Source organism: Mesoplodon densirostris, chromosome 18, assembly GCF_025265405.1.
Source record: "Mesoplodon densirostris isolate mMesDen1 chromosome 18, mMesDen1 primary haplotype, whole genome shotgun sequence".
NCBI classification, from domain to species: Eukaryota; Metazoa; Chordata; class Mammalia; order Artiodactyla; family Ziphiidae; genus Mesoplodon; species Mesoplodon densirostris.
The window spans coordinates 12,719,332-12,731,418 of NC_082678.1; the positions used below are offsets into that span (position 1 = coordinate 12,719,332).

Sequence of the window (12,087 nt, forward strand, 5' to 3'; positions counted from 1 at the left end):
AAAAATGGTCAGGATGGTACATTTTTTAACAAGTAGGGGGGTACCCAATGAGTGCCTCTCATTTACTTCTCTCTGGTGTTGGCAGACGTTACTAAGGGCAAAATCACAAAGGTAGATGTGTCATCTGTAAAATTCTGACGTCTGAGGCCTGCGCACAACATACCCCAGGCCACTGAAATCTATTTGGCAGGACTGGCTGACTCAAGAAAGAGTTATAGAGCTTTGCAACTCCCCAGGGGGCACATGAGGGCCGGCTGGCAGGCCTTGTGTTTCACGTTATATAACCACCAAGCTGCCAGTTTCCAAACAAGACGAGGTGAATTCCAATGTGCTCCACGCCTACGAGGAGCCAACTGATGATTAATTCCCAAATAACTTTATCAAGGAGCCTTTTTCTAATTCCCAAATGCAGTAATGCCATTTATTTGTTAGTTGAGAAATCTCTGGTTTCCTTTTTGATGGGTTGACTCAAATGTATTGTGAAAGAGGGGCTTATTTTTCATCTTTTCCTTCCTTTTGGCTTAGTATTCTAGGGGCAAAGAACGACTTCAACAAGAAGAAAATTCCGTTGGCAGCAGCTCTTTTTTAGCTGATCTGTAATCCAAAGCTTTCAAGTGAGTAAGCATTCTTCTTAACACCTCTGCGACAGACAGGGAAGGAAAAAACCTGCAGCTCTTCTCTGATCAATGGTCCTAACCCTTTCCTTCAGTCTGTGATGATCCTATACAGGGGATGACTTGTGAAGATGTTTTCTAGGGTAAGTCACCTGGGCCCTAGAGGCTGGTCCCCAAGCCCACGTGTCTGAGCTCTGGCCGGGCATCTAAAGCAACTTGTCATGCTTCCCCAGCCTTGGACCAGCAGCCCCAGAGCACCACTCACACTTGACCAAGAAAGTCTGTCCCAGTGATTCACCAGGAAGCCCAAAGTTTGGCAGCTGGAAAAATGTAAACCTTCTGCTTTAAGAGTTTGCATATTAACACTTCTGCCAGAAGCCAATCACTCAACAGAGGTTGCATTAAGTACTCGAACATCCTTCTACTGAGGCTCAACACAGTGAAACAGTTGTTTCTTTGGCATAAGGTTCTGCAAGATAAAATAAATTTCTCTAAATCTAAGCCATAACAGAAAAGGGGAGAGGTTCTTGTCCACAGAGGGAAAAGGAAACATAACTTAAACGGTATGACTCATTTGTGATAAGTTCTAACTAATGTCCATATTTTATGGGGTTTTTTCATATAGATACTTACAAATAAATTCCACAATACTCTTTAATACAGGACATGCCACTTTGGGGACTCCAGGAGACAGCCTGAAGAGCAAGAAGGGATCTGGTTTCCTGGGTGCTTCTAATTGCTACCCCCTGCTCCAAATGCATAGATACTTTTCAACTATATTCCTCATTATGTATCTGAATTCAGACACATAAATGTAACCTCCTTGCCTCCCCGCCCCCCTGCCTCAGGTTTGCCCCATGGATGGAAGGAAAAGATCCCCCCCTTGCTTGGATGGAAAGGAAAATACTCCCTGCTTATAATTGCCCTGGAAGCTTCGTGATTTCCACAAGGCTCTCTGGAGTCCATGGAACTCTGGAACCATGAAGTGGTCCATGGAGTATGTATGTGCACAGCACCATCCCAGCTATACATCGGTACCACCCCAGATCAATGCCATCTTCTCAGAAGGTCTTTGTGTGCAGACATAAGGCTAGCAAAACTACATACTGCCACGGGAGGAGGAAGAAAGGGTGTATTTTCCACCATTACTCCTTAAAAGCACCCTAAGCACCATATGTAACTTAATAGCCTATTGCTTTCTTTGCCCATAAGAGAGAATTCAGCTCACGAAATACCACCATCAATAAATATTGAGTGTTCGTTATATAAATAGCCCAACAATAAGATAATATACTGTGTTCCAAAACACCGTTAAGGCTCTGAGGACATTTTCTGGCACACTGAAATAGTGGAATGACCATAAATTATGTAAAGGGAGAAATTTCTTACATTTCAGAAAAAAATAAAATAAAAACCTCTAGCAACAGAATTTAGTGCTTAATAACTCTCACATGCTGAAGTTTCAGCTTAATCAACTGTGACTTTTGATATTTTATTTAATATATCTAGGAAGCATCACCAAAAGAGTAATTTTAATATTGCCTCTAAATTCAATTAGAGTGGTTACGTTCTTATGGCAGAGTAACATTCGCAGGGCCATTCTTTAATACACCAGTTATTAAATCCCACAGTCCCTTAATCCACATTGCAGACTAATCTAACGCGTTTAAGCCGCCCTTGAAAAGCCATTTCTCAGCACGGGGCTCACAGAGTGTGATAGCTTTTGCTTTTCTGGCCTAAGAAGTCATTTTTTTTCCTTTTGACATCTTAAGAGTCATCTTCAATAATTTTTTTCCTGTAGTTCCAACGTCTCTCAACTCCTGATATGCCAGACTGACTTGGCAAGTCTGTTCTTCTCCCACAGAAACACCCATCAGCTGCTGCTATTGCTGACTCCCAGGCACATGGTGTGGCAGATACCCTATTACAAAATAAATCCACAAATCCAGATGAAAAGCCAGACGCTTCCCAGCATGCTCCACAGAATTCCCACTGTGCCTGTGACAGATGCTCCCAGTAGCCTGAGCACCAGGAAACCAGGAAACTCACACACACAAAGACACACACACACACAGAGTCTGGCCAAGTGGTTGGGAGTGAGAACCCAGTGGCTACGTTCTACCAACTTTAGGTAAGTCACTGGGTCTCTCTCTGCTTCCCTATTTGTAAGATGGTAATACTCATCGTAACCACCTTCATTGACACAATGAGCAAGAATCAAAAGAAGTTCTAGCTCTTAGGGTGGCATCTGAAATTTTTATTAAAGCCTTCAGTCTGATTTCTTAGGGAATTGTACTCATTTTTACAGGTCCAGACGAATAGGCAAAACAAGCACCAGCAAGTTCTAAATTAGGGTTCCACTGCTTTAAATATTTTTTTCAGAACAAGGTCAGATGTAAATTAACAATGACAGCAGCCCCTAGAGGATTAAGCCAGCTTATGTGGTAACTGAACTAAAGATGAATTCTTTGATATAAAGGCAAGATGGTTCCAATTTAGAATGACGAGATAGTTCAACAAAGGCTTATGTTTTTAATCTGGAAAAAGTTGGCTATAAATGATCTCAAGCTTAACACAAATCTAATTAGGCGAAGCTAGACGGTGGAAACTAACACAAGCATCTATCACATAGGCACTTTCAGAGCTGGGTATCATGCCCATGTTACAAGCAAGGAAACTGAATAAAGAAATGGGTTAATAGGGGTGAAGGGAGAATGGCTATTCCATGACAGTCAACAGTGTTGGCTACATTTTACTTCTCTTCCGTTATAAACAGAGCTATATTTTGAAAATTAAGATCTACGTGCTTTTCAAGTAGAAAAACCAAAGTATAAAGTACTAAGTCTGCCCAGGCTACCCACCAATCCAAGCTGTTGGTACTTCCCTGGGAACTTCCCATCCTCCCATTCTGCCCTCAGATGGGTAGGTGGGTGATGGATAGATGGGCAAATGGATTTATAGTCTTTGAAATCAATAAACCTATAGGTCATGAAACATTTTCCAAAACATTTGCACCGATTAAACCAGAATCACACCCCCAAAGAGACAATTTATCTTAATGTTGATCAAAAAAGGAGAAGAAAATTATTTTTTAAAAATGGGGGACTTCCCTGGTGGTCCCGTGTCTAAGACTCCGTGCTCCCAATGCAGGGGGCCTGGGTTCAATCCCTGGTCAGGGAACTAGATCCCACATGCCGCAACTAAAAAGATCCCGTGTGCTGCAACTGAGACCCGGCGCAGCCAAGTAAATAAATATTTTTTAAAATGGTATGGCTTGGGCTTCCCTGGTGGTGCAGTGGTTGAGAGTCCGCCTGCTGATGCAGGGGACACGGGTTCGTGCCCCGGTCCGGGAAGATCCCACGTGCCACAGAGTGGCTGGGCCTGTGAGCCATGGCCGCTGAGCCTGTGTGTCCGGAGCCTGTGCTCTGCAATGGGAAAGGCCACAGCAGTGTGAGGCCCACTTACAGCAAAAAAAAAAAAAAGTATGGCTGTTCACCTCTTTGACCACTTTTATAATAAGAAGAAAATATTATATTTTTGTTGTCACTGTGAGACTTCAACTCTCAGCGCTCTTAAATAATGGTTAAAAAAAAAAGAGAAACTGAAATTCTTTATCTTGAGATGTGCTGGCAATGAACCTTCCTACAAAATTGGCTGCAAGTCCGATTTCTGCCCCCTAACGTGTTTATTATTACTATGAATCAAGAACATCTCTGCAAATGTTCGGTAGACAAAGCATCAAGAAAGGGGCAGGCAAAAAAAAAAACGGGGGGGGGGGTGGCAGGAAGAGCTGGGTTATAAAGATGGCGCCCTCACTCCCACTTCATCCCGATGTCAACCCATCACTCCCACAGGTCAGGAGCTGTGAAAGTATTGCCCTCTCCTCACTGGAGTTTCTATCTGAGGTTCCTGTCACTGGTGGAAAGTAAGCTGGCAATCCCCAGAGGCATAAGGTAAAGAGAGGCATGGGGGCTACCCTGGTGGCGCAGTGGTTGAGGGTCTGCCTACCGATGCAGGGGACATGGGTTTGTGCCCCAGTCCGGAGGACCCCACATGCCGCGGAGCGGCTAGGCCTGTGAGCCATGGCCGCTGGACCTGCGCGTCTGGAGCCTGCACTCCGCAACGCGAGAGGCCACAACAGTGAGAGGCCCGCGTACCTCAAAAAAAAAAAAAAAAAAAAAAAGAGAGAGGCATGGGGTGGTGTAGGACACAGTGACCTGAGGACAGAAAGTCAAAGCATGGTTCTGAATTTTGCCACGAATGAATGGGATCTCAGCAAGTGACTTGACCTGCCTGCATCTCGGTTCCTCATCTGCAAAATAAGGCAACTGGATCACCCAATTTTTAAAGTTCTTTCCAGCTGTAGAAATCTTTATTACAAGAATAAGCACAATTTACAAAACAGCAATTTTCAAATCTGGGCCTCATTTGCAATGATTCTTGCCCTATGGGGCTTCTGCAACCTGAATTTCCTGAAAACAAAACAAAACAAAAAAACCTAAAGCACCAAACAGTTCTTACTGTCTTCCTTCAAACATTTTTGTTGCATCTCATGAACTATCAGGGAAATACCAAATCACAGGGCAATTGGATTCCAGCATGTCTTAAGGGATCATATTTGCGGTGGATTAAAGAAGGGACTAACAACAAGGACCTACTGTATGGCACAAGGAACGACATTCAAGATCTTTTAATAACCTATAATGGAAAAGAATCTGAAAAAGGTACACTTGAAACTAACACAACATTGTAAATCAACTATACTTTAAAAAAAAAAAAGAGAAAACCCCATCATTTGACTTTACAAAGTTTTATATATAAAACCAGAACATTTTTTGGTTTTAACAGCCTAAACGCTACAGACTTGAAAAATCTGACGCTAGGCAAAAGATATGCAAAATCTGATCCTATTGTGAAGAAGGTAATATATCGTATGGTTACTAAAAATATATCAAAGATAGAAAAATTTCTACCCAAAGGAGAAAAAAACCCCCTTTATCTATATTATACTTCTGGTTTGCCTTCCAAACAGGTCTAGAAATACCTCTAGATAATCATATTTTAAAACTTTAAAACTGTATTTTTAAGTTTATTTTTAAAGTAACTGATAAATTATTGTTAAGAGCTTTATTCAAATTGTAGCCCTTCTGAAGTATTTTATGATAAGATCACTACAGGGACTTCCCTGGTGGTGCAGTGGTTAAGAATACGCCTGCCGGGCTTCCCTGGTGGCGCAGTGGTTGGGAGTCCACCTGCCGATGCAGGGGACACGGGTTTGTGCCCCGGTCCGGGAGGATCCCACATGCCGCAGAGCGGCTGGGCCCGTGAGCCGTGGCCGCTGAGCCTGCGCGTCCGGAGCCTGTGCTCCGCAACGGGAGAGGCCACAGCGGTGAGAGGCCTGTGTACCACAAAAAAAAAAAAAAAAAAAAAAAAGAATACGCCTGCCAATGCAGGGGACACAGATTCGAGCCCTGGTCCGGGAAGATCCCACATGTCGCGGAACAACTAAGCCCGAGTGCCACAAGTACTGAGCCTGCACTCTAGAGCCCGCGAGCCACAACTACTGAGCCTGTGTGCTACAACTACTGAAGCCCACATGCCTAGAGCCCATGCTCCACAACGAGAAGCCACTGCAAGGAGAAGACCGCATACCGCAATGAAAAGTAGCCCTGTTCACCACAACTAGAGAAAGCCCGTGCGCAGCAATGAAGACCCAACGCAGCCAAAAATAAATAAATAAAATAAATAAATTTATTTTAAAAAATAGATCAATACAGATTTAACAAGGAATTACAATGAACAACAGCTAACTGAAGGTCAATCAGAGTCTTACTGTTAGGTCAGTAGGAAATTATGATTCGGTTCCTCGATGGTGTAAAAGGAGATCATACTACTGTAAAATGTCACAAAACATACATAGTTTTTCTTCTTCCAAATATACAAGTAATCCTCGTAGCTCAACAAAGCAGAATTGCAAACTTTTCAAACCACCTAAGCCTTATTCCACGATCCTAGCCAATTTTCTCTTCTGTATTGATGTGGCTCCTCTTTTGGCCCTTTGCATATAAGACTTTGAATTATTATCGGTCTAGTTACTCTATCAAACTGTAAATCCCTTGAAGGCGGTATCCAAATTTTATACTTCCTCCGTATGCTTAATTTCTAAAGGAAATGCTCTCCGAAGGCATCTAATCCAAAGTTCTATCCCTTTAGAAAAAATTTATATTATTTTTTCTTATACAGGTAATACATTTAGCACAGACTGAAAGCTTTCCAGCAAAATTCATTTTCTCCTTCCTCTGTAGCATAGCGTTGTCGCTGGCCACATAGATGCCTATCAGGAGTTTGTTCCCTGCCTGCCTTGCAGTTGGCAGTTGAGTTTAGCCATGTGACTGTGTCCCTGGAAAGGCATGTGAGCTGAGGTGATGTGTGCCACTTTGGGAACAGAGTCTCTTCTATGCCCCCTCTTCTTCCTTGTGACAGCACCCAGCCTTGACCATGTACAAGACGACAAGACCCTAGGACTTCCCTGGTGGTCCAGTCACTAAGACTCCACGCTCCCAATGTAGGGGGCCCGGGTTCAATCCCTGGTCAGAGAACTAGATCCCACATGCCACAACTAAGAGATCACATGCCGCAACTAAAGCTCCCACATGCAGCCACGAAGATCCTGTGTGCCGCAACTAACACCCAGCACAGCCAAATAGATAAACATTAAAAAAAAAAAAAAAGATGACAAGGCCCTGGGGAAGTGGGGAGCCACAGGATGGAAGGAACCCAGGATTGTGAATATCTGAATGGAACAGAGCCCCCTGCATATCTGGAACACCTACCTCAAACTGTTAAATGAGAAAGAAATTCATTAAGCCTCAATACTGTGGATTTCTTAGCAGCTCGGCTTTTTACTCTAATGAATGCATGCATATGTAAAGTGGAAAAGATGAGAAAATACAAGAAGCAGAAGAAAAGTCACCTGGACCCTACACCAGGGGTCCCCAACCCCCGGTCCGCGGACCAGGACAGCAGAAGGTGAGCAGTGCGCAAGTGAGCGGAGCTAGTGAAGCTTCATCTGCCGCTCCCCATCGCTCCCCATTGGTCACATTACCGCCTGAACCATATTCCCCCCTCCCCACGCCCCATCTGTGGGAAAAACTGTCTTCCACAAAACCGGTCCCTGGTGCCAAAAAGCCTGAGGACCACTGCCCTACACCACCTAAATAATTATTAACATTTTGGGGTAGTTCCTTCTCAACTTTTCTCTACGTCTATAGGAAAACCACATACACATAGTTTGCTACAGAAATATAGCCTCTCTCACTTAATATCATTGTCTATCTAATATATTAATTCTTTTTCTTTTTTTTTTTTTTTGGCCATGCCACACATTTCGCAGGGTCTTAGTTCCCCAACCAGAGATCGAACCCAGGGTCCTGGCAGTGAAAACACTGAGCCCTAACCACTGGGTGCAAGGGAATTCTCTAATATTTTTCTGTATCAAAAATACATATAATTAATTTTAATGGCTATATAATATTCTACTGCTTGGATTTATCAAAGTTTATTCAACTAATTTTTCATTGTTGGCCACTTGCATTTTTTCCTTTTTTTTTTTGCGGTACGCGGGCTCTCACTGTTGTGGCCTCTCCTGTTGTGGAGCACAGGCTCCGGACGCGCAGGCTCAGCGGCCATGGCTCACGGGCCTAGCCGCTCCACAGCATGTAGGATCTTCCCGGACCGGGGCACGAACCCGTGTCCCCTGCATCGGCAGGCGGACTCTCAACCACTGCGCCACCAGGGAAGCCTGCATTTTTTCCTTTTAAAAATTCTGTTATAAACAACCCTGCAGAGAACATTTTTATACACAAACCTTTACATATCCATCAGGTTTTTTTCCCCCCAGGTCTCTATTCTCAGCATATCTTTGCAGACAAAGTTGTTCCCTCTTTCTGGGGACCTGCATTAAGTCGTTATGTCTGATAGGTGTTTGCAAGGCTGCCTTCATTCATTATATTTTTGAACAAACTCCTATTTACGTTTTGTCAACCGGAAAAACCAAACAAGGTCCAGCTCCCCACTCAGCATCCAGAATAAGTAACTGACTCCCTACGCAGTACCAGGCAAACTCCCCCTGTACAATGCAGTCCTGGCTAGTAATATGCACAAAAGGGAAAGCAGTAGTAGACCTTGTTTCCTGCTGACAAACCTTGATCTACATCTGTGTTGCCAATTACTTGTTCAACAAACCTGTTACTTTTTTGGAAATAATGAATAATTCAGAGAAAGTCATTTTGAATCCTCTGACATCTGTTGCTTGTAATGACTCTGAATTATTCATCAGTGAGCACAAACAGCATTAATTAAAGAAAAGGACTGAGGCAAACCATGGAAATAGAAGCGAACATTGCAGAAGAAAATGCCTTTACTCAACCCATACTCACTTGTCATTGACAAATATCCAAAGAGCCCGCCAGTCCTTGGAATTTAAAGGAACTGGTACACTTAGATACCAGAAGGCATGATCCAAATGAGGATCACTATTTCATGTTTCCAAACTTGCTTTATTTTTCTCCTTCAGAAAACTCCTTCAACGTTCTACCTGCTCAGTTCTCTGAGTTTCAGAGAGTGTTGTGGTATTCAAAGGGAAAGGAAATTTACTAATTGAGCTGCAAAAGAACTGCAAGAAGTATCCCAGATCAAGTCATCCTATGCTCATTTGTACACTGAATTTTAGATATATTAATGGAAGAGGTCTCCCAAATCAAGGACGGCTCAATTCATCTGGCTGCTACCGCCTGATCATTTATTTCCATGACGACACTGGCACTTCCTCCTGACAAAGCGCTTTCTTGTGGTAAAGAGCAAAAGAGAAAAAACCTTAACAGCCTGGCTGCCTATTCTACACCGCTGGCTGTGGGCTGATTCTTCCCCCAGTTTGTCTCTCTGCACAGGGAGAGTGATACTATATTCTGTAACACCCTCCACTGTAAAAGAGCCTACGGACTCTGTCTGTGTGGAGGAAAAGTGTGAGCTGAAAGGAAACGTGTTAGAGAGTTTACGCAGCACTGTTGGTAAACAGATGCCTCCAGAGGTGGGGCCCCGGGTGTCTCAGTAACTGGCTTCTCAAGGACCAGAAGAAACAAGCCTCTCTGGAAAGGCAAGGGGGGGGGGAGCTGTGGAGGATGGTTTGAATCGGGAGATTTTCCAAAAAACCTATTCCTGTGTATGACTCTGGTGACTTGCTCAGTTAAGGATTTCTCGACTCCGAGGTAACCTGGCCTTCAGCTCCCCCTACTCCCGTAGCAACTGCTGGGGTTGCTGTGGGCAACAGAGGAGAACCGCTGGACAGAGAACAGAGCGGCTGGAAGAGGAAGGGGAAAAAAATGAAACCCAACAAGACTGAAGAAAGCCACAAGCCCCATTTGGGGGTCTTTTCAAACCTCTGAATTCAGAGGCATGACAAGCAACTGGCAAGGTCTTCTTGCTGGTGGTGGCCACTAATGAGTGGTTTCCGTGCAGAAATGATCATTCCAGTCTCTCCAGGTCGGGTGCACAGAGACCTCCCAACGCTTCCAGAAAAAGAGACACAGAAACGCTCCATGCACTTTTGAATCCTCTTTCAGTAACATCCTTTCAAAGGATTTCAGAAATGGGGACAAACCTCCCTTGTTTTTTCCCAGTTTGGTTTGTTGTTATTGTTTTGTTCCTGCGGGGAGGAAGGTTGGAAGAGGGAGAGGAGATGGTGGAGGGGAGCTTGGAAGAGAGGAGAAATGGTTGGCTCTGCCCGGCTCAGACTGGCCCTGCATCAAAGGGGGTTTGTTGTTAAAAACAGCACAGGACGGGTGGAAAAGAAGCCAAGGCTCTCAGTTTCCCAAAAAGAGGCTGAACAGGGACTTCTGTGTCTCTTTCAGGCACTACCCAAAATGCAGCTACAGATTTAGAAAAGATCACTCGTATAGCATTGGATTTGAAGAAATGAACTAAAAAAGATCTCTTTTAGAAAGACAATGGATGGGTTTGCTGGGTAAGAGGTCCCTCCACCGAAACCCAAGTCCAGCTGGGATGGATGAAGCCTGTCTGTAACGTCAAAAAGTTTCCCAGATGCCCTCACAGGCTTCATTTCATTCAAATGTTCAGAAAACAAACACTGACCCAGAGTACTTTCTCTTTAGGGGGAAAGAAAAAGGCGCTACCTCCTTCCTTTCCAATCCAAGCGGTCTCTAAGCTAGAGGTAAAGTGAGAGTCTTAGGGGCTGAACACAAGGTGACCCTTTCATCACCGGCAAGTCAGGGCGCCATCACTCTTAACAGGCAGAGCCTGGAGGCACCTAGGCTGGAGTCTTGGTTTGGTGACAATGCTATGATGCACCCGGAAATTGGGGTCTGTGAAAACACACTCTGCCTGCGAGCACTGAGCAAGACTTTTAGGGGGAGGAGGGGAGCACCTGTGTTCTCGATCTAGGAGAACTCATAGGGCAGAGGGAAGCTGGGACCCTCAGCAGAGGCCACCCAATCCTCGAATGCTGTCTGAGTGGTAAAAAAACCTGGAGTCCCCAGTGGAGATACCAATGGACAGCTCAGAAAATCTTGCCTCAGAGGCAACACCCAGTATTTCCAAACTTCACCTGGGAATCTTGTTACAATGCAGATTCTGATTCAGAAGTTCTGGGATGGGGCCTGAGATTCTGCATTTCTAACAAGTTTCCAAATGATGCTCTGTTGCTGGCCTATAGATGATACTCTGAGTTGTAGCAGTTCAACCCAGGCAACACATTAGAATCACTACAGTTCTGAAAGGGAACCCCCTGACCCAGTCCTTCCCCCTGCTCAATTAAATCAGTATATGTGGCAGTGACGCCAATCACTGGGCTTTTTCTTAAGTACCCCAGGTGAATCTTATGTGCAACCAGGGTTGAGGATCCACTGGCTGGACTAATTCTGGCTCTCACTATCAACTAGATATGTGGACCCAGGAAACTTAATCTCTAGGGATCTCAGTTTGGTATCAGAAAAAGGGGATATGCTGGCCGAAATGGATTGGTATAGAAACAAATGTGCAGTATTTGAAAGCACTTTGAAAGAAGATAAAATACAATAGTTATTTTCCTCATCGAGTCTTAGTTTCCTTGGTTAGAATGAGTTCATAGTGTCCCCGACTAATCAAATTTCACATATACCAGCTGCGTGTTAATTCTATGGAATAGACTGTTTTTAGCTGAGATCTCCCTGCTGTTCTGTTAACACCCCAAAGCCCAATGCACTGGGATTTTCTTTCTTTTTTTTTTTTTTTTTGCTGTACGCGGGCCTCTCACTGTTGTGGCCTCTCCCTTTGCGGAGCACAGGCTCCGGACGCGCAGGCTCAGCAGCCATGGCTCACGGGCCCAGCCGCTCCGCGGCATGTGGGATCTTCCCGGACCGGGGCACAAACCCGTGTCCCCTGCATCGGCAGGCGGACTCTCAACCACTGCGCCACCAGG

General features: G+C 44.5%; 1 protein-coding gene and 1 pseudogene across 1 annotated transcript in view; both read right to left on the reverse strand.

Moving 5' to 3' along the window:
• PITPNC1 (phosphatidylinositol transfer protein cytoplasmic 1) overlaps nt 1-12,087 on the reverse strand; it is a 265,101-nt gene that overhangs the window by 180,414 nt on the left and 72,600 nt on the right. The gene's annotated exons all lie outside the window — the stretch shown is intronic.
• LOC132478421 (RNA-binding protein 4B-like) overlaps nt 1-12,087 on the reverse strand; it is a 33,715-nt pseudogene that overhangs the window by 1,951 nt on the left and 19,677 nt on the right.